Raw genomic sequence first — 25390 nt, forward strand, 5'->3', positions numbered from 1 at the left:
TAAAATTAAGTGCAAACAGGAAATTCAGCAAACAGCTTTTGGTTGTGCTCTAAATACAGCTACTAATACAGAAATCAAGTTTAACAAGCCAGAAAATGCTCAAGCTAGGCAGCTATGCAGAAAAACTTAGCAAATAAACAGAGAAAAATACTTAAAATCTCAAAAGTGGCTCCCTTCTTCTCTCAGCGTTTTTTCCTCTTGGAGGGTGCTTCACCAACAGCCAACAAGCCTGAAAAGACGCCCAAACCACGAGGCAGCTAGGTTTTAAGAGAGGAAGATGAAGGAGTTATGGAAATGACCCCTAGTGGCCAATAAAACTACAGTTTCAAGTCAGTAACCACCTCTACAGGGGGCAGGGAAGCTGCTCAATGTCTCAATCATTTTTATTTATTTTACATTTGTTGACCAGGAATGTCTGACTGAGCCGAAGCCCTTTTTCAGGAGAGACCCGGGGAGAAAAGCTGCAGTAAATAGATATAACAGTTTGTCATTATTAACAGGTATTATACAGGTGGAATAAGGCAATCAGCTAGCAGACTACAGGAGAATTTTGAGAATATACAGATTACATGTTGTCATAAATGCAAGTATTATATATAGAATAATGTAAAGAAAAAAACATGTATATAAAAGTCAGAGCACTTGTTGAAAGTAGTAGTTAGATTAGAAGAGCTACATAGGAGGAGAATGTTAAATTTATAATTTGGTGTTAATCTTAGTGGCCTTGAAACTGCCCGCCCCTCTTGTAAGTTTGTGTTTGGACACTCTTTCTGGGCCCATCTCATTTTCTCACTCAACTGAGTGCAGTGAGATCATATTCTGATTTCAGGCACTCCTACTGTGCACAAAGAGAGCATCTGAGAAACAGAAAAAAAAAACTAAGCTTGGTTCTTGCCTTTCCTGTTAAGTGGTATAGACTATTTGTAGGCTTCTGAGCCCCCAAGCCCTTCTGTGTTGGAGGGAAGCCTTCTAGCTTAATTGTTTTTCTTATAACTAGCCAGTTTTCTAGTTTCAGCACTCAAATCTGTTTCTTTGATCTCAGCACTTGTTCAGAAAAAAAAAAAAAATTTCATCTGCTTTTACTGTACTTGTGTTTCTACCTACTTTATTTTACTTTTGCATCATCTTAAAAGTACTCAATTGTATTTATTACTGCTTGGTGTAACTCATTCTAAGCCTTTCAGTTTAAACACTTCGGCTTCGGACCAGTTGTTTTGCACTGAGAGGGTTTGTGGTCTGCACTGTAGTGGCAGAACAGGTAGCTTACATCCTTCTAGGTTGGGAACTGCTGATTGAGGGCTCAGTGTCTGTTATTCTAAAAGTGTATTAATTCTGGTTTAAGCACTTGGGCTTTCAGGCCAGTTATTTTACATTAAGAGGGTTCGTGGTCTGCACTCTTGTGGGAGGAGAGGCTGGACTTTGCCCTTCTGAGCTGTGAATTTCTGGTTAAAGTCTTATAGTGCATACATATCTGAACTGCTTCTTACTGAAGTTGGTGCACCTTGTTTGCTGTGGCATAGACTGGATTCAGGCCTGCTGGATCTAGCTTTGTTTGTGTAACTTGAGCACTAATCCAGGCATTCTCTAAAGTATTCAATTGTATTTATTACTGCTTGGTAGTAACTTGATTAAAGTGTAGCTATCATTCTAAGTCTTTTGGATTAAGCACTTGGGCTTCAGATCAGTTGTTTTACATTAGGAAGGTTTGTGGCATGCACTGTGGTGGCAGGACAGGTAGTTTTCATCCTTCTAAGATTGAGAGCCCAGTGTCTGTTATTCTTAAAGTGTATTAGTTCTGGATTAAGCACTTGGGCTTCAGGCCAGTTATTTTACATTAAGAAGGTTTGTGGTCTGCACTCTTGTGGGAGGAGAGGCTGGACTCTGCCCTTCTGAGCTGGGAATTTCTGGTTAAAGGTTTATAGTGCCTGAATATTTGAACTGTATCTTACTGAAATTGGTACACCTTGTTTGCTGTAGCATAGACTAGATCCAGGCCTGCTGAATCTAGCTTTGTTTATATGCTTGTTGTTTGTTTGCTTGTTATTTCCCTGGAACGCTAATTCCACCTAATACGCGGCTTCTCAGCGCTTCTGTGGATCGCTAGTGATATCCGCATTGCTTACTGTACTTATTTCCTTGTTTCACTTGAAAGAAAGTTACTGTTTGTCGTTTTTGCATTTAAGTTACCTGTAACACATTGCACTTAAGTTACCTGGCACTTGCTCACTAAAGCAATTATATACGTCAGCACTAAAAATTAAAAGCACTACACCCTCACTCCCCACTGGCCCTTGTTTCAATTATTAAGGAATTCCCAATATTATTCTAGCATGTCCAAAGGTCAGTTGTCAATCTCCTCTCCGTTCCAGCTGGTGAATCTGAGAATCTTGAGGCAATGTTACAACTGCCTCATGCACACAGACAACCCTCTCCTCCTCCCAACAAATTCCAACACATGTGAGAGATGCAACCATATAGCCAAACTGGAGGCTAAGCTCTCTCAACTCAGTACTGGCATAACCAGTCAGGAGGAGAAGGAAACCACACTCACTACAATTCCAGTCTCACATAGACCTACCACGACAGCAAACCAAACACATAATCACACAAAAACATACTCGGATGCTCTAAATAAAGATCTGCCTAAGCAGAAGAGACCTCCAAAGCAGACACCCAAGCAACCGCTACCCCAAAACAAAACACGTGCAACACATATCTCACAAAGCCAGTGTGCTGAACAGTCACAGCCCTTAAGACTAAACAACACACCTGATACACTTGTAATAGGTGACTCTATCATCAGGCACACTGACGTCCCGCTCACCAGGCTAAACAAGGAGAGGGTCACGGTGAGCAGCCTGTCGGGCACTAGGATCCGCCACATAACACAAGCACTCAGGTCACTCCAAGGCAAGTACAAATATGACTCAGTCATTGTCCATGCTGGTGTGAATGAACTGAGACATACCTTCCTGGACTACATGAAAAGAGACATAAAGGAGCTCTCTGAGCATGTAGCCCATGCCGGTATGATGCTGACCTTGAGTAGCATCTTACCCTCACCAAGAATGATGTCACAGTATGAAGACAAGATGATCAATTTCAACAATTGGCTTAAGCACTGGTGTCATTCAAAGGGGATCCAATGCCTGTCAGCATTGGATGATATGCTCGACAAGCCACGATGCTTCGCTATGGACGGCTTGCACCTGTCACCCCTGGGCTTTCGGATATTGGCAAAGGCTCTTGCTACCCCTATAGTGCCTTTTTTAGACAAGGCTCAAAAGACAAACCCACCTCCATAGGTATCACAAGGGATAAGAAACTAAGAGTAATGCTACTCAACGCCAGAACTCTAAACCTCAAGATGCACGCACTCAAAACTCTCCTTAGCATGGAGAACAATGATATCTGTGCAGTTACAGAAACCTGGTTCACGGCTCCCGAGAGCACCCCAGCACTACCAGGTTATACCTCATACCATGCTTTTTGGCACCAAAACTTGGACCGAACCACAAAAGGAGGGGGAGTATCGATATTCATCAAAGATACCCACACCACCAGGTTGGTGGCAAAGCACGAAGCATCAGAGACTATCCCTGTGCAACTAACAGTGGGTAAAACTGACTTCCAGTTTATAGCCTGCTACAGACCACCCTCCCAAACCCAGGAAGCCCACTCGGCCTTCCTGAGAACACTGGAAAATATGAAGGTCTCTCCAAACACCATTATATTGGGCGACTTCAACTACCCAAACATAGACTGGGAGCATTACTCTAGCTCCAACACCCTAGCCCAAAAGTTCCTAGAATTTATAAACTCAAATGCTATGGAACAACTTGTTACCACTCCCACAAGAGGGGAAAACATACTGGACCTGATCATCACCAACATGGGGACTCTATGCTCCAGACCAGAAGTGTATCCCTCACCGGTAAGATCAGACCTTAAACTAATCTCACTGGATATTCACATCCCGACCCCACCCCCTGCCCAGAAAACCACAGTGAAAAACTTCTCTAAAGCAAATTTCACACTCCTCAAAACGTAGGTGGAATCCTACAAAGCCCCCGGGCCTGTGGAAAATACGTCCCAGACCGCAGAATCCTTTATAAATGCATTCTATGAACACCTTCAGGAATGCATGGATCATGCGATCCCAAATAAAACCCAGACCCAAGCCTCCAAAGGCAGACGTCCTGTCTGGTGGACCCCAGCCATAAACAAACTATACAATAGAAGGAGGAAGCTACTAAATGATAGAGCAAAATCCCAAAAAGGGAAGGCATCACTGATCAGTATTAGCAAAAAACTACGGGCACTCATAAAATTGTCTAAGGCCAGCTTCGAGAGAAAAATATCACAGGACACTAAGGATAATCACAAGGCTTTCTTTAGTTATGTTAGGAACCTGGGTGGTAATTCCCAGATATGCTCAGAATTAGTCCAAAAGGACAAAAAATACACTGAACCCACAGACATTGCCAACATCCTAGCTGACAGGTTCAGCGCAAACTTCTCCCCACCCTCCCCACCAAAGGGGCAAATATATATCCCAGCAGAGTGCTGCCTCCTGACATCTCAGATGCTCAGGTAATAGCTGCCCTCTCCAAAGCAAAAAACACAGCATCAATGGGACCAAACGGTGTCCCGGGCTGCATCCTACATGAACTCCAAGAAGAGCTAAACCCAAATATAAAACTACTGTTCAATCTCAGCCTTACTACAGGATATGTGCCCAAAGAGTGGCGTACAGCAACAGTGGTCCCTCTCCATAAAGGTGGTGCCTCAACGGATCCTGGAAACTATCGCCCCATAAGCCTGACTAGCTTGGTCTGCAAAGCTATGGAAAGGATTATCATGGACCTCATAAATAAAGATATTGGGGACCTACAGACACTGGATCCTACCCAGTTCGGCTTTGTTAAGGGCAGATCCTGCCTCTTAAACCTGGTTGATTTCTTTGAAACAGTCACCAAGGTCATTGACAAGGGGAAGGTGGTCCACACAGCCTACCTGGACCTTGCAAAAGCCTTCGATACAATACCCCACTCAGGCATTATAGATAAGCTCACCAGCTTAAATATAAACCCCTATGTCACTAGATGGATTGCAAACTGGCTCAAGGACAGAACCCACATGGTTAGAATTGCTGGATCCATGTCAGACTCCAAACCAGTTACAAGTGGTGTCCAACAAGGCTCAGTCCTGGGACCTCTCTTGTTCGGTATATATTTCTCAGAGGTAAAGGCCAACACGGAAGGACTGTGGCTGACCAAGTTCACAGATGACTGCAAACTGGGCGCCATAATCGACTCACCAGCCAACACAAGCATCCTCCAAAAGGGCCTCATAGAAACAGACAACTGGTGCCAGAGCCATGGCCTCAAGCTAAATGGCAAAAAGTGTATAGTCATCCCCTTTGGCAAAAACATATTGCCCACAAATTACCACATAGGTGGTAATCCATTAAGTACAGAAGAAGTAATTAGGGACCTGGGGAACAAGTTGAAAGCAATCTCTCATTTGACAACCACGTGGCCAAAGTGGTTAAAAAAACATTTTATATAGCCCACCTAATCATGAAGGGATTCACATCTAGATCAGGGGAGGTCATCGTGCCTCTTTACTCATCCCTCATCAGGCCCATAATTGAGTACAATGCCCCTTTTGGGATGTACCTTACCAGATACCTGCAGCAACTGGAAAGACCCCAAAAGTACATCACCAAGAGGATCTGTGCCTGACATATAAAGCCATGTCCAACCTGGAATTAATGGACATGCTGCACCTCAGAAAATCCAAATCTCATCGAGCTACACACTCGAGAGACTTGAACCTCAGCACTGAAATAAATAGGACATGCTGGAGGGACAGATTCATAACCCAGAGGCTCCCTTCACTCTGGAATAAAATCCCAGTCCAGATTAGGCAGAGTCCCTCATTGACTCTCTTCTTACTAACCTCAAAAAAGGGCAAAGCAAAATAAATTTAAAATGGGTGGCAAAAGCCAAACACATTCTGGCTAAGCTTATAAATGCCCTAGGGCAGATAGCCTAGTATGAACCTATGAACCTATGAAACAATCAGGGTGGAATAAAAGTTACAGAGAGAGGGGGAAAGCTATTGATTAGTGGAGAGAAGTAGAGGGTTTTCAGGGTGGATTTGAGCATTGGCAGATCTATTTCCTGTTAAAATATTCTTTTAGAGTTAGTTTAAACTGTTTGGGATGTGTAAGTGTTCGAATTTTGAAGGGAAGTTTGTTCCATTTGATTTGAATAACAGTTGGCCTTATAGGGGAAGAATACAGGTATGTTATGACCTCCATGTCCCTGGATAAGATACCCTTACTAATGAGGTGGGCCATGTAGAAAGATTTCCATACAATGGAAGCAATATGGTGGTCAAAAGTGAGGTTGCTATCAACCTGGGTGCCCAAATCCCTCACGACTGATTGAGTGCTTAGGATGTTATCTATGTGATAATATGTGGAGACATCACTCTCCCCAAAGGGGATGATGATGCATTTTTTGGCATTCAGCTTAAAGCCATGATTTTGGCACCAGTCATTTGTTTGAGTGAGACCCTCTTGGAGGACATCCACATCACTTGGGGAGTTGATGACCACACCCAGATTCCAGTCAACTGCAAACTTGGTCATCCATAGCCCAATGGTTTTGGCCTGCACCTCAGAGAAGTATATCCTGAATAACAGATGCCCTAAGACTGATCACCCCATGGTATGCCACTCATTAGAGGTCTACTGCTTGATGTGGCTTCCCCTATTTTGCTTAGGTGGTTTCTATCAGTGAGCCAGTTTGCTATCATCTGGTAATATATGCATTGATGCCTAGTTGAGAGAGTCTATTTGTTATGCCCAAATGAGGAACAGTGTTGAAGGCTTTGGCCAGGTCAAGGTAGGAGGCGTGCACTATCGTCCCCTTGTCCATGGCTTTTGTGACTGTATCAAAGAAGTCGACCATATTTAGCAGATCTGATTTCTGCTTTACAAACCCAAACTGTTTGGGGTCGAGTGTTTGAAATAAGTTAGAATGCCTTGTATATACTGATATAATGTGGCATATTACAAGACATGAGAGAAGAAAATAAGAAAGTATGTAAGGAATTCTGTACAGAACAGATATTTACGATGTATCAGATCTTATTATATAATCAAAAATAATAAAAAAAAAAAAATAAAAAAAGTTTACCTGGTATGATGATATCATGACAAACAGTAAAATAATTGGAGATAAACCCTTAGGTTTAAACACTGTTGCAAGACAAAATAATGATAGTGATGACATATTATTTTTTAGAAGATGTGTTTTAGAAACCGCTATTTTTTGTTTCTTTTTCTTTACATCTGACCAAGCATTCTTTTCGGGTGATCTTTTGGAAGAGGAAGGTAACCAGCTCCTATCATCTGAAAGAGAAATGATGATATTAGAAGCATTAACAATAAAATTCCCAACCTACACGCCCTCCTACCAACCCACTCCCCAGACATTATTTGTCTTACGGAAACCTGGCTAAAACCCAGTACTACTGACAATGAGATACTACCTCCAGGCTATAATATTCACCGGTTAGACCACACTACAAGGAAAGGAGTTGGGATAGCAGTCCATTACAAAAATACTCTAACTGTTAATAGAGAAACCATTTAACAACCCAATTCAATAATGCAGAACTCCTCATAACCAAACTACAGATTAACCATAACAAATGCTTGAACATCATCTGTGTATACATTCCATCAGGCAACAACATAAATACCCTAGAGGATATCCTTTACTGGTTATCCACTACCTATCCCCAAGGAGCCATAGTTCTTGGTGACTTCAATACTGACTTGCACCCCTGCTCCTCCAACCCCCCCCATCACCCCTATAAACTTATCTGGGTTTAAACAAACCTACCAACAGGGCAAAGTATCCTAGACTGGATTCTAGTAATAACCAACCCCAACTGTACACAGCTGGCATTCTCTCTTATGACCTTAGCGACCATCTACTAACCCATATCATAAAATATAAGACAGGAAACCCCCACCAAGCCAAATATAAAACACTTAGAAACAGGAAAAACTTTAATGCTGCTGTTTTCCTAAGCAAACTAAAAACAGTTGACTGGTCAAATCTAAAAACTCTACCATTAGAAGAGGCTATAGCTCACTTTAACACTAAATTCCTCAGTATCCTCGCCCCAGCACTTACAATAAAATCTAGATCAAACACAGCACCATGGCTCACAAAAGATACCAAATCAAAAAATCAAAACTAGAAACAGAGCCTGGGTCAGCTGGAGATCTACCAAAGCCCCACTTGACCATTTAAAATATCGTCAACTCGGGAATGAAACAAAAAATCTATTCTACTAGATAAAAAAGCTTCTACCAGAATCTCCTACAAAAGCACCAAAACAGCCGTCAAAAGTTCTGGGCAGGCTTAAATCAACTTCTCCATCCAGGTCATTCTACCACACCAACCCCGGCTAACAACACCCGTAGTTCCCCATAGACCGTTACTGGCACTTATAATAACTTTTTCACTGAAACAATCCAATCCCTAGCAAATCAACTAACCCTCACAAACATAAACCCCACCGCTAATCTACCCACTAATCACCCCCAATTTACCTTCCAACCCATATCCACTAGTTTTATCAAAACACTTATAAAAAACTGAAACCTACCACCCTCTCTGCAGACCTCCTCCCTGCAGAGCACCTACAGCTGTAGATGCCATTGCATGCAACTACAGACCCATTGCCAATCTTTCCCCACTAGCCAAAATAAAGGGAGAAATGTGTACACAAGTAACTAATGCAATACCTTTCACAGAATAACTTACTATCCAACTCCCAGCATGGCATGGTTTCAGGCCACACCAAGTAACTAATGCAATACCTTTCACAGAATAACTTACTATCCAACTCCCAGCATGGCATGGTTTCAGGCCACACCAAGTAACTAATGCAATAACTTTCACAGAATAACTTACTATCCAACTCCCAGCATGGCATGGTTTCAGGCCACACCAAGTAACTAATGCAATACCTTTCACAGAATAACTTACTATCCGACTCCCAGCGTGGCATGGTTTCAGGCCACACCAAGTAACTAATGCAATACCTTTCACAGAATAACTTACTATCCAACTCCCAGTGTGTCATGTTTTCAGGCCACACCAAGTAACTAATGCAATACCTTTCACAGAATAACTTACTATCCAACTCCCAGCATGGCATGGTTTCAGGCCACACCAAGTAACTAATGCAATACCTTTCACAGAATAACTTACTATCCAACTCCCAGCGTGGCATGGTTTCAGGCCACACCAAGTAACTAATGCAATACCTTTCACAGAATAACTTACTATCCAACTCCCAGCATGGCATGGTTTCAGGCCACACCAAGTAACTAATGCAATACCTTTCACAGAATAACTTACTATCCAACTCCCAGTGTGTCATGTTTTCAGGCCACGCCAAGTAACTAATGCAATACCTTTCACAGAATAACTTACTATCCAACTCCCAGCATGGCATGGTTTCAGGCCACACCAAGTAACTAATGCAATACCTTTCACAGAATAACTTACTATCCGACTCCCAGCGTGGCATGGTTTCAGGCCACACCAAGTAACTAATGCAATACCTTTCACAGAATAACTTACTATCCAACTCCCAGTGTGGCATGGTTTCAGGCCACACCAAGTAACTAATGCAATACCATTCACAGAATAACTTACTATCCAACTCCCAGCATGGCATGGTTTCAGGCCACACCAAGTAACTAATGCAATACCTTTCACAGAATAACTTACTATCCAACTCCCAGCATGGCATGGTTTCAGGCCACACCAAGTAACTAATGCAATACCTTTCACAGAATAACTTACTATCCAACTCTCAGTGTGGCATGGTTTCAGGCCACACCAAGTAACTAATGCAATACCTTTCACAGAATAACTTACTATCCAACTCCCAGCATGGCATGGTTTCAGGCCACACCAAGTAACTAATGCAATACCTTTCACAGAATAACTTACTATCCGACTCCCAGCGTGGCATGGTTTCAGGCCACACCAAGTAACTAATGCAATACCTTTCACAGAATAACTTACTATCCAACTCCCAGCGTGGCATGGTTTCAGGCCACACCAAGTAACTAATGCAATACCTTTCATAGAATAACTTACTATCCAACTCCCAGCATGGCATGGTTTCAGGCCACACCAAGTAACTAATGCAATACCTTTCACAGAATAACTTACTATCCAACTCCCAGCGTGGCATGGTTTCAGGCCACACCAAGTAACTAATGCAATACCTTTCACAGAATAACTTACTATCCAACTCCCAGCATGGCATGGTTTCAGGCCACACCAAGTAACTAATGCAATACCTTTCACAGAATAACTTACTATCCGACTCCCAGCGTGGCTTGGTTTCAGGCCACACCAAGTAACTAATGCAATACCTTTCACAGAATAACTTACTATCCGACTCCCAGCGTGGCTTGGTTTCAGGCCACACCACAGCACCACCTTGGCCCTCCTTTCCTTTACTATAGCCATAAACCAGAACAGGAATAACAATAGGCTATCATCCACCCTCTTTCTTGACCTATCAAAAGCCTTTGACATGGTCAACCATGAACTTCTCATTCTTTCTCTAAAGTCAATTTCCCTCACTAAGCATGCAATCCAGTGGTTCCAGTCCTATCTGATAACAGGCGGTATTATGGCAGGGCAAACTGTCCAGCCAGCTACCTCTCACACTCGGTGTCCCTCAAGGCTCCATACTAGGTCCACTACTTTTCTCTATTTTCATCAACAACCTTCACACTGCTGTCCCTAAAGCCACCTGCATCCAATATGCAGATGATTCCACTCTGATTTGCTCAGGCACCTTCCCATCCGAATTGCAAATCTTAACCTAAAATACATTTAATACTATTGAAAACTGGCTCACCAACCAACGCCTACTGCTGAACCCCAATAAAACTAAACTTCGACTCTTCACCCCCACTAGTAGATCCACCACACCTTCATTCTCTGTCATGTCAAATAATGGTACCACTATCTCCCCAGATACCCACACCAAGCTTCTAGGGGTTATCATAGATAATAATTTTAAATTTGACCTACAGGTCAATAAAACCATACAGACCATCAATAAGAAGCTTGGATCACTATATAGAAACAAGACATTTTTAACCCCACTGGCTAGAACTGCTATTGCCCAGTCATACCTATTCTATACTCTTATATATGCCTCACCTCTCAAACCTCAACAAAGCTGAACTAAGGGAACTCTCCCATAGCTACAACCATATCGCCAGATTCTCCACTGACTCCACCTATAGAACCCACCACTGCCAGAACCTGAAACAACTAGAGTGGCTAGAACTGCCCAGCTTAATTCAATTCAATCAACTCTTAATAGTGCACAAAATACTATACAACCCTGAGAATACCCCCTTGCTTATAAATATTATTAAGTCATATAGCAACATGAGATCCCTACGATCAGCCAGCAAACTACCGATCCAAACCCTCAAAGCGAATAACTCTGCTGGTGAATCCCTTTTTGCCAACTTTGTTGGCAAAACCTGGAATTCATTACCAAACTATATAACCCTACAGTCCTCCATAAGTCTCTTAAAAAAACCTCAAACAGTATTTCAAAGTGAATTAAGTTATAAACTGAAAGCATAATCTGTAAATATCATAATATGTAATTACTTAACCAAGCCCTGCTTCCAATCTGATGTCTCTTGCTTTTAATTGTGTCTGACCATGAGAACTGTGAGTCCCTATTTGGGAATATTACTAAACCTTGTCTTATATTTTCTAATGTTATCTAACATCCTGTGTAATCTATGTAATTTTTTCTACTGGAGCTTTTCTCCCCGGGTCTCCACTGAAAATGGACATGTATCCAGTTGGACTATCCCGGTAAACAAATGTAAAATAAATAAAATAAATAAAAAAAAATATTATTAGTCTTGAAAAAAGTAAGAACTTTTTCTTTAGGGGGAAAATCTTAGTGCTATAAGATAGGCAAAGCTTTGTTTTTGCAGGTCTTGAAAAAAGTAAGAACTTTTTCTTTAGGAGGAAAATCTTAATGCTATAAGATAGGTGAAGCTTTATTTTTGCAGGGGAAAATAAGTCATGCTTTGATGTTCTTCCGTTTAAGGTGTTTAATTAATGGCCATGTTTTCTTCCTTTGATCCATAGTATTAGATGAATAGTCATTATCAAATCCGATGCTTGTATGGTCAAATTTTATTGGAGCTTTTGAGCAGGCAGATTTTAGTACCAATTCTTTGCCTAAGCAGAATAAAAATTTGACTATAATAGATCTTGGTTTTGATGATGCAGTAATATTATCTAATTTCCCAGATCTGTGAGTTATTTCTCTTCCAAAAGAAAAAGTTTCTTATAGGTGATTAGGTGTGTACTAGGCTAATGGCCATGGAGCCTTTACAAGCCTAGTCCATAGGATTACCCTAGCATTGTGCCACCCGACCTTAGTTCCCATTGCCTCTGTCGAGTAGAGCCACTGGAGTGATCCCCAGGATGATTTTTTTATTTCCTATCCGCTCTTCAAGATTTCTCTTGAAGAGGCCCAGTGAGGTGCTCTGCTTGACATGTATGGGAAGTCTATTCCATAGCATGGGCAGTTTCTGGGTTATGAACCTGTCCCTCCAGCTTGTTCTGTTTATTGAGGTAATGAGGTTGAGGTCACTGGAGTGTGTGGTGTGGAGGTATTGGGATTTCTTTAGATGTAGCATTTCTAACAGAGCTGGGTCAGACATGGCTTTGTAAGTCAAGCAGAGATCACCTCTAAGTAGGTGATATTAGACATAGCATAGTTGGAGTTTTTAGGGTTTGTCCATATAGGACAAGTGTTTAAGGCCTAGGATCCCCTTTGTGAGGTACTTGTATGGCCTCTCTAGTTGTTTCAGGTGTCTAGTGAGGTACATGCAAAATGAGGCATTGTACTCAATGATTGACCTAATGAGGGAAGAGTAGAGGGAGACAATGACCTCTTTCTTCATGAATGCAAAACCCTTAGTAATGAGATGTGCCACATAGAGGACTTTCTGACCACAGTGGCAATGTGGTGGTCAAAAGAGAGGTTGCTGTCAACCTGTGTTCCCAGATCTCTTATAATGCCTTATGTGTTCAGTAGACTACCATTAATGTGGTAATTCATGGGAACTGTTTTTTTTTCCCAAAGGGGATGACAACACATTTTTGGCATTGAGCATAAGGCCATGGTTCTGACACCAATCAGTGGTCTCAGTGAGGCCTTTCTGTAGGATGTCAACATCACTTGGGGAGTTAATAATAGCTCCCAACTTACAATTGTCTGTGAACTTTGTCAGCCAGAGTCCCTTCGTGTTGGCTTGGACTTCAGAGAAGTAGATACCAAACAGGAGAGGACCCAGGACTGAACCCTGTGGGACTCCATTTGTGACTGGTCGGCAGTCTGACTTGGAGTCAGCTATTTTACCCTGTAGGTTCTATCTGTGAGCCAGTTTGCAACCAGCCTAGTGATATAGGGGTTGATACCAAGCTTAGTGAGTTTTTCTATGATTCCTGAGTAGGGAATGGTATCAAAGGCCTTGGCCAGATCAAGGTAGGCTGTATGAACCACCTTGCCTTCTTCCACAGCTCTGGTGACTGACTCAAAGAAGTTGATCAAGTTGAGGCATGATCTACCCTTCACAAAACAAAACTGTGTGGACTCCAGAGTTTGAAGATTCCCTATATCCTTGTTTATTTTGTCCATGATGATGTGTTCCATAGCTTTGCATATCAAACTCGTCAAGCTAATGGGGAGATAGTTCCCAGGGTCTGTAGTTGCTCCTCCTTTGTGGAGAGGGATGACTGTAGCAGTGCGCCATTCCGTAGGGACAAAGCCTGACGTGAGGCTGTGATTGAACAGGGCACACAGATGAGGTGCCAGTTCACTCTGTAGATCATGTAGAACACAGCCAGGGATATTGTCAGGCCCCGTAGAAGCTGTATTCTTGGCCTTGGGCAGTGCTGTTTTAACCTGTGCAGCAGTAATACTGGGTGTCTGGCAATCTACTGGTATTGTGATTGGTCCTTTGTAGGTAAGTAGCTTAGGTATCCATAGCAAACAAGAGAAGCTCCCTGGCAATTAACTGCTTGGGAATAAAGTAGGAAATATTTAACAGTCACCAATAATGCCAGCAGAAACACAGCAGGGGTGCAGAAGCAGTATCGGTACTTTTCTGTCAGTGTATCAGAATATCCCAAGAGGAAATAATACCGAAAGTGGAGCAATATTAGCAGCAATCCAGTCTGTAAATATCACAGACTAGGAGTCCAAAAATAAAAGCATAGTTTATTATAAAACAAGGTGAGCACTTTTACTGCAATATTAGCAGCAATCCGATCTGTAAATATCACAGACTAGGAATCCAAAAATAAAAGCATAGTTTATTATAAAACAAGGTGAGCACTTTTATGGTAAAGCTCCATCAGACCACTTCTGATAACTACTGGTCCGACTATATAATGATCTGTGATATTTACAACTTGGGCTGCTGCTAATATTGATATTTTTTGCTCTTGGCATTTTATGATACACTAAAAGGAAAGCAGTTATCCTGCTTCTACATCTCTGCTGTGTTTCTGCTGGGGTTTTTGGTGACTGTTGAATATTACCTTTTAGGTATCCAAGTTGATAAAAAGGAGATCATGCCGTCACCCACTATTTTCTCTGGCAGGTTATTTCTCCTCTATCTGTTCTTCAAGTCATAGGTTCATAGGTTCATACTAGGCTATCGGCCCTAGGGCCTATACAATCCTAGCCATAGCAATTCCCTGGATATTTCTTCCCACAATATTTACTTCCCTGGACTCCTGTCTAGCAGGGTGACTGACATGATCCCCGGGGTGAATTTCCGATCTCCCATCCAATTGTCAAGGTTCCTTTTGAAGAGGGCCAATGAGGCACTCTGCTTGACATGTATGGGCAGTCTATTCCAGAGTCTGGGGAGTGTCTGGGTCAGGAACCTATCCCTCCAGCATGTTTTGTTCATAGCGATGACAAGGTTTAGATCCCTGGAGTGTGTGGCTCTAAGGGATTGGGATTTCTTTAAGTGGAGCATTTCCAACAGCTCAGGGTTTGATATGGCCTTGTATGTTAAACAGAGATCACCTCTGAGTAGATGATATGCCACAGAGTATAGCTGGAGCTTTTTTAGATGGTCAGTATAGGGCATCTGCTTTAGGCCTGTGATTCTTTTAGTGAGGTATTTCTGCAGCATTTCCAGCTGTTGCAGATATCTTGTGAGGTACATACCAAATGGGGCGTTGTACTCTATAATGGGTCTAATGAGGGATGAGTACAGTGGGACAATGACCTCCTTTTTTCAGGATGAAAAGCCCTCAGTGATGAGGTGTGCCACATAGAAGGATTTCCTGACTGTTGTGGCGATGTGGTTATCGAAGGTGAGACCACTGTCCACCTGTGTACCTAAGTCTCTCATCACACTTTCATTGTTTAGTGTACTGCCACCTATGTGGTTATTCATAGGTACATGGTTTTTCCTAAAGGGGATAACTATACATTTCTTGGCATTAAGCTTGAGCCCATGGCTCTGTCACCAATCATCTGTTTCTGTAAATCCCTTTTGTAGAATATCCACATAATTTGGGGATTCAGTAATGGCTCCCAGTTTGCAGTCATTTGCAAACTTTGTTAGCCAGAGTCCTTTAGTGTTGGCCTGTACTTCAGAGAAGTAGATGCCAAACAAGAGCAGTCCCAGGACTGAACCCTAAGGTACTCCCCTTGTCACTTGTCTGGAGCTAGATTTGGAGTCTGCTACTTTTATAGTCTGGGTTCTGTCAGTAAGCCAGTTGGCAACCCATCAAGTGACGTAGGGATTTATGCCCAGCTTAGTAAGTTTATCTATTATTCCAGAGTGGGGGATTGTGTTGATGGCCTTGGTGAGGTCCAGATAGGCTGTGTGGACCACCTTACACTTGTCCACAGCTCTGGAGACTGATTCAAAGAAGTCAATCAGGTTCAGGAGACAAGATCGGCCCTTAACAAACCCAAACTGGGTGGGGTCCAGTGTTTGAAGGTTCATAGGTTCATAGGTAGATACTGGGCTATCTGCCTGAAGGCATATATTAGCCCAGCCACATTGTGCGGTATTCACCGCCCCTTTGGTTAGTTCCCTATGCCCTTGATCTAGCAGCTAGTACCCTTGGCCCCTGTCTAATAGAGCTGTTGGTATAATCCCTGATGTGAACTTTCTGTTACCCATCCACTCGTCAAGGTTCCTCTTGAAGAGTGATAGTGAGGGGCTCTGTCTTATGTAGATCGGGATCTTGCTCCATAGTAAGGGAAGGGGGGGTATAGTATTACTTAATACATGTGATTACAATAGAACTATGACAGAAATGTTACAAGATACCAGTACATACACTAAGATTAATCATGAATCTTTTACTAAGATTGTTAGGAAAGTATATGATGATCTATATGACTTTTTGATGTGCAGACAGATTACTCAGGAACTATATACTTATTTTTTAGTTGAGTTTCTGTTGATCCCCTATATAAAAGGTTTACCCAAGGACCATAAAAATGTTTTTCCCCCTCCAATGCGACCCATAGTGGCAGGAGAAGGATGGGTAATGGAAACTATATCAATTTATATAGAGGCCGTATTAGGACCCTTGACTAGAAGTATACCATCGATTCTAATGGATACGTATCAATTAATCAATGAGTTCGATGGTATATCTGGACAAGTAATACCATCTTCTTGCACACTTGTAACACTGAATGTTAAGAGCTTATTTACTTCGATCCCAAATGATTATGGTATCAAAGCTATTAGGGAAATCATGAGCCTAACAGATGGGTTTGATGGGGAACAACACCTCTTATATGTATTGTATTGGAAAATGTATTGTCCAATAATGTCTTCATGTTTAATGAACTGTTTGCACAGAAATTGGGTGTCGCTATGGGCACCCCATGTGCCAATTCTTATGCAAACCTTGTGGTATACTACTGGGAGAAAACATTTCTGTTTAACAGTGCATTCTATCCACATGTACTTCTCTATAGATGGTTCGTGGATGATATACTACTTTTTTGGGAAGGTAGTGTAGATATGCTAAATGCTTTCATAAGTTATTTATAGTCAACTACAGAGTTTTTAAGATTCACTCTGGAATTTTCTTATTCAAAGATACGTTTTTGGATATAACTATTACTAAAGATTTGCAAGGCCATATATCCACATCCCTATATAGGAAGCCATGCTCGAAGAATGCACTGGTACATTTCAGTAGTATGCATCCTTGGTTTGTATTCTCAAATATTGTTAAAAGTCAATATATTAGACTTACAAAAATCTGTAAGGATATTCTAGATCTACAGGAACAGTCAGACATTATGGAGAGATTGTTTACTGAAGGAGGGTATAGTAATGGCATGGTGAGCAATGTTAAAAAAATCAATCTTAGGTATGATCAAAGATGATAGAGTTCAGTTAAGTATGACTACTATTCGATCCAGAAAGGTTTTTAATGGCCCTCGGGTGGCATTTACAACTAGGTACACCAATGACAATAAGATGATAGTAGATGTCATAAAAAGGAATCGGCATGTACTTACTGTTGATTTATCTATAATGAATATTGTAGGAGAATTACCCATTTTTAGATACAGGAGTAGTAAAAATCTTAAAAGAATATTGTGTACTGAGCATACCTACATGGAACAGGAAAAGATATATAGGAAGCGATTACAGTTTGGAACTTTTCCATGCAATAAATGTAAGATGTGTGATTTGATAACAGATACACGACATTTTATCCACCCCATTATTGATTATCAATTCACACCCAGGTTTTATGCAACATGTGAAGATATGAATCGTATATACGTGGCGACTTGTACGAAATGTACAGCTTTCTATGTAGGGATGACATCAAAGAAATTCAAAGAAAGAATGTATAATCATGTATATTATATTAGAAGAATGTTTCAACAGAATGCATTAGCCAAGCATATTGTAACTCATACAGGTCACAGTTTTAAATTTAGGGTGTTACAGTTAGTTACTAAAAACAAGAGGGGTGGTGATAATATGAATTATTTGGAGTCAGTAGAGTTATGCTGGATTTTTAAACTACGAGCACATGTGTATCCTGGTCTTAATCAATTTATCAGTATAAAACCTATACTTGCAACTTGTAGACATAAATAGTCTATTAATAGTAATGGTGGACTACTACACGTTATTACTACCATAGGTATATAGTTTATTGTTATTTGTTATGGACATCATATAATATATATATTTTTATTTCATTATTTATGTATTTATTCATTTATCAAATATTTTAATATTTTATATATATATATATATATATATATATATATATATATAATATATGTTTCTACATATTTCATTGAATATATTTTTATTTTTATTTTTATTCAAATAAATTGATGTTTGTTATGTTTATAAACAGTCAACCAAAGTTAACTATAGCTTTAATATCCGACATTTTCTATACACACATTTTATATATTTACATATACTCATTTATCCAGGTTAACCATGAATTTTATACAATTCTTATATGTTATATGTTATACTTAGTGAATGGGAAGGCTACCATATATACTAGCTATTTTTTATACATAATATTCTAAATATTAAAAGGTCTGATTAGTAATGGCTATGTAATGAATAGCTGTTTATATATATGTTTATCTTTTAAATGGTTTTATTAGCTTTATCTAGCGAAGCCAACCAAGATTCATGTTGAATTGATGACACAGTGATTATTTAATGAGTGACTAATTATACTGTGAGGTGTGTATAATTTTATTCAATTCAGTCAGTATGAAGTGTATATATAGTTGGATGTTTAAATTGTTTGGTGAAATCTGAAGAAGCGTGCCTTGGTAGCACGTGAAAGCGTTCATTTATATGCAATAAATTTCGTTTTATTCTTCATCTCGTGGTGGTCCTGCCCTGTTTTTTCTTTATATACAAAGGGAAGTCTTTGCGAGGGGAATCTATCCCTCCAGCATGTTCTATTCATTGTTGTGTTGAGGTTTATATCTCTAGAGCATGTAGCTCAAGTGGATTTGGTTTTGTTAAGATGGAGCATGTTCAACAGTTCTGGGTTGGACATGGCTCTGTATGTTAGACAGAGATCACCTCTGAGAAGGTGGTATACAACAGAGAAAAGCCTTAGTTTTTTCTTTGCTAACTGATGGAAGACAGTATTTTATGGAGAATTCACTGATGCTAGGAAAGCCTGAAGGCAAAAGTCAAATAAGTTGGCACAGATTAAGTTGGATAGGTAGTATTACTGAAGTAATAAGTATGGATTTATAGTAACTTAAGCAATGATGGACATGCAGACTTGGTGTACTAAAGCGCTTCATGTCATAAAGACTTGGTGTTGACTAAATGATTAAACAGCAATAGAAAGTGATGTGCATAACCTGATGGTGTTCACACTGCAAAGGAAAGCAACTACTCCACTTTACACATACCGATTAAAGTCTTTACCTCACAGATACAAGGTACAGTGTTTGAGTCTGACCTCTGGTTATTGGCTAGGCTTTTAATAGTCTGCAGACTGATAGTCTAATATTTATTTGTGAACCTCTGCATGTGTTTTTAACAAAAATGTTTAATACTTTCCTTAAAGTAGTTCAACATATTACTTAGTTAAAGTAGCTGAGTTTACTATGCTCACTATATAAGAAGCAGATGATTATAGAAGGTGGCATTTTTATGTTTTGAAGTTCTTTATTCACGGTTACATAAACTTTACATTGTCAGAATAACTCCCTTGAGAATGTTAATATTAAAAAACATGAGAATTAACAGATTTTCCATGTTTCACATGAAAAATATAACAAAAGAAGTGTCACTTTTGTTATTTGTGAAACATGTTGTTGAAACTCTACAAAGATTATTTCTTGTGAACTTGTCTGTAGAAAATTCTACTTTCTTAACCTGCAACCTAGAACATGTTGCCATATTACTGTAGTTAAATATTTACACAAGCATTTTTCAGTGTTATTATTTCATAGTTAATATATGATACCTCGTTATATTGCTAGTTTAAATAATGTGAAGCAATTCACGTGTGTGTGCATGCATGCACGTGAGTGTGTGTGCGTGTGTGTAGATATATATATATATATATATATATATATATATATATATATGTGTGTATATATTATTCTTTCTTGGATGATTTTAATTCAGAATGAATTACATGCTGTTTTGTATTCTTTTCAGGTCTCCAGAGAATTATGTAGCACTTTGAAGAGAAGATACAACCCAGCATCCCTGCACTGGATGACAGAATGGCAAATATCTCCACAGCAACCATGTATTTTCCCTTTGTACTTAAATAGGCAGGAATAAATGAGAGCCATACAGTGAGGAAAACTATCATACTGAATGTTATTAATTTTGCCTCATTGAAGCTATCTGGCAATGATCTTGCACAGAAAGCAAGTAGCAAACAGAGGCCAGCAAGTGCTGCCTGGTATCCCAGCATGCACCAAAATGTGACATTTGAACTTTCATTACAATGAAGAGTTATCTTCTCATCGTCAAGTTCAATACTAATTTCAAGAAAACTTGAAGAAACTGATAGACAAACAGTACATATTATCATCTGAAGTGCTGTGCCACCAATTACAACAGAGCCGTATGTTCTTGGACCCATCCATTTCCTTATGTTACTTCCAGGTTGTGTAGAACGGAAGGCAAGTATAACTGTAATAGTTTTTGCCAGAATACAAGAGACACACGTAGAAAAAGTAATCCCAAAGGTAGTCTGAGAGATGATACAACTCAAGCTGGAAGGGCGTCCAATGAACAACAGAGCACACAAAAGGCACAGCATGATAGACAAAAGGAGAAGGTAGCTGAGGTCCCTGTTGTTTGCCCGAACAATGGCTGTGTCATTGTTTTTCAGAAATATACAAAAGACCATTGCATTTATTAAGGTAAAAACACCAGTAATGGAAGCTAAAGTGATCCCAAGTGGCTCTTCATAGGACAGAAATTCAATGACTTTTGGAATGCACCGATCTCGCCTGTCATTGGATTTTTCATACGCTGGGCACTTTGTACAATCACTGGAATCTGTACAGAAAGAAATACAATATTAGCTGCCAGAAAAATTTAGCTTTTATTAAGTAAGACATATGAAGATATACATACAGCATTATGAATCTGCAATTAATGAACCAGTTGATGAGGATGTTGTCATTTGGAAACACAATGTCAAATATAGCGTGCGAGTAGCATCATACATTTAAAATGGTACTAACTAGGATGTGAATCATGTAATCCATGGTGGGTGGGGCTTCAGTCTGCAGTAAAGTACTGAAGTAATAACATCTCCTACATCTGCCTCTTTTCTCAGATCTTCTGAAATGTAGAATTGTAATATCTCCCTAACAGCTCTGACAGGGTATAAGAAGGAAAAGCACTGAGGTGCTGTGTTTTGGCTCTGTGCTTGCTGTTTTACTGCTGTTTTATTTTTGCCAGTTGCCTTCTTAGGCCTGAAGCAGCCATGACACTAGGCTAGGTCTGCAACACTACTGAGAAAGAATCGAACACCTAAGCCATCTGTTGTGCTTACTCTGTCAGTTATTTCACTTTTTGTACTAAGTCAATACCAAAAGAAATTTGTTTTCACTGTACAGTCATTTCAAAACTATCCTTTACAAAATTATTTCATACTTACTCTTTTGAACCAATAAATCAGTTTGTTTCAAAGATTTAGACTAGCCTTGATAATCCAACAACTAGCAGTATCTCAGAAATTACAGCGAGAATATCTTTGAAAAGCTGGAAGCCCTTAATTTGATGTTTTCAGTTTTGAGTTGTATCTCATCATGTGTGTTCTTGGCGAAAAGCCATGATGGATCCAACATGCCATATTTTTTATGTCACTGCTAAGAAAACCGTCATAGTATTTAACAAACTGTGATTTAAAGAGGCGCATAAAGACAAGATTTTAGTATTGAAATAAAATAAATTGTAGGTAATACTCTACTTCAGAGATGATGTAGACAAAAATGTGATTAAAAATTGCAAGATTTAATCACATAACTTTTTATCAATGTTAGTTCTGAAGAAGTTCAAATTAGTATATTGATGAAAGCAATTAATGGTGGAAGAAATGGATTACTCTTGGAAGTCATATTCTTGTGTAGATGTAAACTAGTCATGATTCCATGGCTGAGATTTTTTTTAATAGATAATGCTGTGAGTCAAAGAAGATTTTTATAGATATATACACACACACACACATATATATGCTTACAATCAAATGTGTGAAACTCACCTCACCGTCAGTCAGAAGGTTGAAGATAAAGGTGCAAAAGAGCAACATTACAATTGAAAATCCTGTTGACTCTGGAATGGTGACACATAGCATACATTCGCTATTATGAGCATCGTTGTTATCAGCTGGATCGCACTACAGTACGGATACACTGTAGTGTGATCCTGGAGTTAGAATATTTAATTAGCAGGGGGTGTGGGGGTGCAGGGGGCTTGTCCCCCTGCAAACCAATAGAAATCTGTATGACTTTGCAACAGTGTTTTTCCAGATGGAGAGCGGCACAGACGTTGTCAAATGTCGATTCTTGCCTTTCAAACGATTCAACATTCTGAGCAGTCAGCTTGACAGTTTCTGCTGTTGTGGTTCAGGGATGTGAACTTCATGGTTAGGGATTTCATTATTTTGATAGTGAACCATTTTTAATAGAAATTAAGGTACTTTATGTCTTATGTCTGTGACCTTATGGAGTGCAAAAGTGTAAAACTGGTAACTTTGCTGAATCAGCTACAAGAGGCAGCATAATCTGTGGAATGAAAAATGATCTCCTAAGAGGTAATCTATTGGCACAAGCTTATTGATATTGGCAAAACCAGGAGATACATGATTGGTTCATGCACTGCTAGGTTTGAATCTTAAAAGCATTACAGAACAATGTCTTTCAAATGAAAAAGCAAACAACTACCAAGTATTAATGTTGAAACTAAAGAACAGGCAAAGGCAGAAATGTTTTTGAGAACTGTTGAAAACAGTTAGTGACTCCAATTGTTTATTAATTTCAGTTTTCAAAGCATTTAGTGATGACTAGAGTGACTGTGCATAATATTCATGGATGTATTGGTTGATATACCATTATGGTACAATCAAGTATGTATTTTTTAGGTTATAGTACTTGTATATATTTATATACTTATATGCTTCTATGTATTATTTGTTAGTGTGTTGGGTTAATTTCTATAGCATGTTAGTGGCCGATATAGTGCAAGGGAAACAGAGGGCGAATGGAAATGTATATTTAATTTCATTACGGCTTTTTAAATGGAAAGAAAATTATGTATTTTGTCAGAGTAGTTTGACATTCAGTACAAACAAAAGCGCTTACTTTACTTTTCATGGGCATATATTGTAAATTTATTTACATGCTGTTTTAAGCTGTTTAAGCTGTTTTTAACTTATTAAAATGTTTTTTGCCAGTCCGCTTTTATTTTTCGGCTTTGGGTTTTGGTGATTGTGCATAATACCAGTTGATCAGAGTGTGTGTTGTACCTTTAAGAACCATTTCAATCTATGGCCATGTGCATATAAGTACTGAGCACGTGCAAGCAAGAAGAGTGCCATTTTGAGTGAGCAGCCAGACTGAAAGCATGTATGTGTGTAGCAGTCAGTCAGCTCAGTCTTTTAAGTTTAATGTTCCAGTCATTCAACCTGATGAGTTTGTCTGTAATAAACTACTTAAACAGACACCCAGGCTTCATCTTCTTATTTGAATACACAAGATGAGTGACATGGTATCAGAATGGGATCAGACGTCAAAACCATGAGGCACACAGTCAGTAATGGAGGAATATACATGAGTGGATCATCCGAAGCTCAAACGACTCGCAAACAGGCCATAAATGAATTCCAGGTACTAAAACTTATTTTAATGATATTTTTATGCAATGGGTATAAAACAAAGCATTCAGAATGAATTTCTAATTAAACGAAATGTTCAAAACTGCAACATATTGATAAAAATATTCAAAATACTTACTAAAACACTTAAAATAACTTCCAAATCACATAAATTGTATAAAAAAAGGGAAAACAATTATATTTGTTTGCAATGTACTACATTTTCACATTAACTAAAGCTATTCAATGTATCCAAAGTGTGCAAAGTGTTGGTAAGTGTATGCAGTATAACAGTACAGTTATTTTGCAAATTACAGTCATTTCAAAGAGATTATTGTGCATTAGAATATTGTTACAAGTACCTGGTGTGTCTATGTTTGTACATAATTACAAGGACCAAGTTTGAAGTGTTTCTAAAAGTAATTTGTTGGCCTGGCAGAAGGATTTCGCAGACCAGTCCACTTGTGTTTGATAATAATATTGCAGAAAATTGGAGACTGTTTGAGCAAGATTATGATATTTTTATACAGGCTACTTTTTCTGATAAAGACACACATATAAAGACATTTATTCTGCTTAATTTAGGTGGTTCAGAAACCATTGAAAGAGAGAGTTCATTTCTGTATGCACCTGCTGCATTTGTAGGGGAGGTGGAAGACTGCCATATTGTGGTACTGGCTGAAACTCGGGACCCTGAGTGCTTAAAATGTAAATTTAGAGAAATGTGTAACCCCCAAATGGATATTACAATGGAAAGACATTATTCTACACAAGATATCAAAAACCTGGAGAAACTTTTGCAGCATATATAACCGACTTGAGAAATTAGGCAGAAATGTGCAGATTTGGTCATCTGAGAGATGAGTTGATAAGAAAACAGGTTTGTGTGTGGTGTTAATAATGATGCAGTGAGAAAGATTTTGCTTCAATACAGTGATTTAATGTTAAGCAAGGCCACAGAGATTTGTCAGATATATGAGCTTACAGAAAAGGACACGAATATGCTTAAAAATAAGAAAGCATGCTTGAAATGTCTGCCAGTGCTAATATTGATTGCATGCAGCATGATGTTAAAAGATACAGGACCAAGGGCAGGATTCCTATTAAACCCAGAGCAGGTTCAGTAAAGCCATTGGCATACTCAGTAAAGCAGAGGGATGACTCAGCAAAAGCAGTCGCAAACCTCAGAGTCAACTGTCATAATTTTGGAGGTACTCTTTTGGTCAGCAGTGGCACAAATGTAAAAAGTGGAATAATTTCAAAAGGCTTTGTAAAATCAAATGGGGCACATTCTTTTATTAAAACAGAGCATTCAAAGAGGCAAGCTGATCAATTAGAAAGCTCCAACCCTACTTTTGATGTCG

This window comes from Protopterus annectens, chromosome 1.part1, assembly GCF_019279795.1.
Source record: "Protopterus annectens isolate FY-2018-M chromosome 1.part1, PAN1.0, whole genome shotgun sequence".
NCBI lineage: Eukaryota > Metazoa > Chordata > Ceratodontiformes > Protopteridae > Protopterus > Protopterus annectens.